We start from the raw sequence: 5,014 nt of genomic DNA, 5'->3' as shown, positions 1-5,014 counted from the left end.
ATCTTTTCTCCAGATCCGGAATGATCAACTATCTGGATCATCTTTTCAGTCGTGAGAATATCGACCTGTATATGTCCGTGAAATTTGGTACAAATACGATCACACTCTACAGAGTTATTAATCCAAAATTGCAAAAAGTGACTATCCTCTTCACTATAAAAAAATGGTTTAATGCGATCCAGAATCGGAATCTTGATTTTGGTCCGGACCGGTTTAAAAGACTGTCCCTTTTGACTTCTTATCGTCTGTAAAACTACCATGTACAGCAGTTAATTAGTTTTAGAGATACTATCGCGGAAACACAGATACACATATAAACCCGATTGCAAGACACATCCCCTTTCTGAGGGAGGTGTAAGTATCTTCTCTTTATACGATTTCAGAAGGGGTTAGAAACCAACAATAATGAAATTTAATGCTAAACAAAACAGTTTAGAAATAAGTAACATTTCATACCAGTCTTTCACATGAGTGATTAAAATATTCAAATATTAATATATTTACTTACACTACTCAGTTTTGTAATTTCAAAGTGAAATTTTATAATTTTATAAAAGCTTGGCGGGTGTGGATCACTATATAGCGCGTCTAGAACCTTGCATCTTATGGTTTGTGATCTATTTCATCAAAGCGCTATGTACTTTTGAGGTCGTGTGCGCTAACAGTGATGGTGAAACCCACTATTACTTATAATAATAGAAGACCAAGAATTAGTGATGTGTGTTTGATTGGCTCCTTTCCTCTAATGTATCAGTTGAAAATTATTGACGACTATGTTTTGATAAACCTCGTGAAATCAACAGACTTTGTAAGAAAAGATAGACTTATAACAACAATCATGTAGTATCAGTGTGAGCCAACACTAAATCAAATAAAACCACGCAACTATTCAGCAGGAAAACATAATGTTGCATTTTAATTCATAACACAGAATCGCTGAAGACATTCCAAAGATAATTCCCCTTTATTGTAGTTGAACCGTGTTTCAAAACCTACTTAAATACCAGTACTTATGTTTTTGCTTATCATAGAAAGCCGATTGTTTGTTTTTGAATTTCACGCAAAATATACGAGAGGGGCTATCTGCGTTTACCCTCCTTAATTTAGCAGTGGCAGCCCAAGGGTTTGCGTTGGGTGGTGATGACTAGATGCCGTCCCTCTAGTCTTACACTGCTAAATTAAAATGCGCAGATAGCCTCTTTGTCGGATAGGAGTCAAGTGCCTTAACTACCTGCACATGCCAGGCCGACAATCAGCCTAGCAGTTTGCTGGTTATAAGCGGCCTTTGGTTATCCGTAGTTTAAAATTAGTTTAACTGAATCACAGAGACAAAACTGTAAAATAAAACCGAGTGTACTTTAAAGTTACAGATGTTCTCTGTAGTAATTAGTAACATAATGAACTTATTTAACGAGAAAGTGGATTCTTTGAATTCCAGAGACTAATATTTTATAATTTACTATGTTCCATTCCACTACTACACCATCTTTTACCACTCACACGAAGTAGGAAGACTGATTAAATGTATGACATTTACTGTATTTTTAAACCACGTGATAGTCATCAGAATGTATATATTATATATATATCTTTTTTTAAACTGAGGCAATTTGTGCAAAACGTTTTTTTACTTTTCTTTATTTGTCACTTTAATTTTCATTACGTTTCAAAATATAAGAAATGGCAAAGAAAACTACTGTTATCAAATCTGTTTCAGTCTGATCTTTTTAAGTTTTGTTTGCTGTTCATAAGGTATTGATCGCCAAAAGAAGTTGGTTCTCACACACTACTAGTTGTACGAGGGCTGTTCAAAAAATACGCGGACTGACGTCATAAAACAAAATGTACTTTATTTAGAAGTTACAGGTCTGGGATTCCTTCAAAGTACTCTCCTCCCCAACGCACACACTTATCCCAACGGTGTTTCCACTTGTTGAAACAGTCCTGGTACGCTTCTTTGTAATGTCTTCCAGCTCCTTCGTCGCATTTGCCTTAATCTCGGAATCGTCTCAAATCTTCTTCCCTTTCAAGGGTCTTTTGAGTTTGGGAACAAGAAACAATCGCAAGGAGCAAGGTCAGGTGAGTAGGAGGGGTGGGAAAGAACAGTGATCGAGTGTTTGGCCAATAACTCACGAGTTCTGAGGCACAAATTTCGCAGCAACTCGGTGCATCTTCAATTTTTCGGTCAAAATCTCGTAACAAGATCCAACTGATATCCTACACTCTTCAGCAAGCTCTCTGACAGTCAGACGTCGATTTGCCCGCACCAGGGTGTTGATTTTGTCGACGTGTGGGTCGTCAATTGACGTGGAAGGACGTCCAGGACGCTCATCATCTTCAATGGACTGTCAACCATCCTTAAAACGTTCATGCCACTTGAAACATGCCGTACGCTTCATAGCAACATCACTGTAAGCCGTGTTAAGCATACCAAAGTTTCAGTCGCAGATTTTCCAAGCTTACAAAAAGTTCACAGCAAGTCGTTGCTCCTTCAGGTCATTCATTCTGAAATCCGCCAAACGAAAAAATCGCACTTCTTTTAAAACCGCGTAGCTAATACACAAATGAAGATATCTGCAATCGGGAAATGGCGTCGTAATCAACTGATCTGTGCAAACCTAGCGACACCAAGCGGATTCCCCTGGACCCAACTGGAGCCGCGCAATTCAAACAGTCCGCGTATTTTTTGAACAGACCTCGTACATTACATAGTCTCGTCTTAGGGTGAATACAACCTGGGATAAGTTACATTGTAGCTAAAGACTTATTTCTAGCTGTGTTTCAGTCTGAGGTTACTGTTATTAAGTTCTTGCACCTGTTCGCCGTTTTCTCCTCGGACGATTTTTAAACAGTATACCATGATACCAATTTGATTTGAGACTTTGATTACCGTAAATAATGGAAGAACTGAAAACTAAGTGAGTAAGAATTTATAGTTAAACATATAAAATAAGGAGTAGAAGCAGGTAATTGTTTTGAAATGTGTATGTTTCAGTAAAACTTTGGGAAGAATAGACATAGCTGCGAAATTGTGATGGACTGCACCTGATGTTGAAAGGAAAAGAGACAACGTTTCAACATCAATCCTGAGACATTCCTCAGGACCTGAAGAACGCTTCAATGTAAAGCCAAAACTCTATCCCCCTCCTATGGGCTCGGGGTGGCTAGATGGTTAGGGCGCTTGACTCATAATCTGAGGGTCGTGGGTTGGAATCCCCCTCACACTAAATATGCTCACCCTATCAACCGTGGGTGCGTTATAATGTGACGGTAAATCTTACTACTCTTTGGTAAAAGAGTAGCCAAAGTTGTTGGTGAGTAGTGATGGCTAACTACCTTCTCTCTAGTCTTACATTGCTAAATTAGGGATGGGTAGCGCAGATAGCTTTCGTGTTGCTTTGTGGGAAATTCAAAACAAAAACAATTTTCCTATGTGCAAAATTAATAGAAGTTGATAGAGCTAATAATAATCTGAAAAGAGGGTATTACAAAAATCTAATATTGAAATTTGTTTTGTATTAACTATAAAAAATCATATGAGAGAAAACTGAGATGGGAAGTTCACCCAATCATGTGTTGATTGCTTTAATATAAGACACAAGAATCATGTATCCGAATTCATAGGTAATTAATAAGCGATACATGTGTTCTTAGTTATATATCTACAAGAGAGATAGAAACATGTTACAATAAGCTTTGATTTAGCTTTGCAGATATGACATAAACATTCAAATCTCACATCATAATTTAATTATGAATAATGCAATTAGTATTATTAGAAACGTTAAACAAACACTAGGTTGGAGAGTTGTCTGTAATATGTACACGGTAAAACTTTAAACAAAAATTAAAAACCACTTAAAGCTAGAAGAATATTTGAGAAGAAAAAAAACTAAATCACAATTATTTCAAAATATTAAAATAGACAATATATTTTAAACCAGAAACTTGGGTGAGTTATTCCTTGGTAATTTCAAGGTAGTTCTTTTGGAATTTTAGTTTCAAATATTGTTATATATTTGGGTGCATTCTTTATGTCATTTTCAGAGGCTTTTTTTTAGTGAAAAAACATTTCTTACGAAGTTAAATTATTCAACTGATGTGTCAGTTGAGATTTTGCCTTATATTCCTGTTGCAGCACCTTTTCAATGGTAAATCAAATGCTTATGTGCTTTTACGTAATATGATGCTAAATCGTTATCTTATTTGACGTAATTTTGGTTTGATATCAAGTACTTCGAGGGTTACCATCATATAAACTTAAACTTGACCATGATGTAGATATAATGATGTCATACCTGTGAAAACTAAATGTCACGTTTTAATTTTTCGGTGTGGAAAGGTGACGGACAAATCCAGTCGTCTCTGCAACCAGTTGATGTTATATATACTTCAGCAGTGCCTCGTCTACCAATCACGTGCAACATGAACATAAAAGCGGTGAGTAGGGACTAAATGATCATTGTTGAACGTGCAATGATGTGAAGACATTACGTCTGTTTGTAAACAGGTTCACAAACGTAAACATTTGGAAGTTTTCATAAATATTATACTTAGCAAGATGCAATTTATGGTAAGGTTTCCAGACTTTCATAGCTACTATATTCAGTTTTAAGTGCATCCGTAACTTCTCCATTTTTTATTCCTCTAGAAGTTTTTCTAGTATTATGTGGTTGTTTGATTTAGAATCAGAAGATATATTGATGTGCTTATAAGGTTCTTCCATTGTTGGGTGAAGTACGTCCGACGTATTGAAGGTTACACTGCACAACAATTTTTTGAAAAGTTTTGCTTCCTCAAAAGTTTTACTGATTGTGACAGTTACCTGGTGGGTATGCACAAATATAATGGTTTTGCTTTATCGCGTAGGAACTCTGAAAAATAGACAGTTAACTGTTTACCAGCAATAACGTATTTAATTGGGTTTATGTTTCTAATACGCTATTAAGTTCACCGTACTTAAAGTGTTTTGCTCCTGATTTTCGTTTGTATTCAATGTCCGGTGCATCACGTT

Source organism: Tachypleus tridentatus, chromosome 6, assembly GCF_004210375.1.
Source record: "Tachypleus tridentatus isolate NWPU-2018 chromosome 6, ASM421037v1, whole genome shotgun sequence".
Classification (NCBI taxonomy): Eukaryota; Metazoa; Arthropoda; class Merostomata; order Xiphosura; family Limulidae; genus Tachypleus; species Tachypleus tridentatus.
This window is presented reverse-complemented; position numbering follows the sequence as displayed.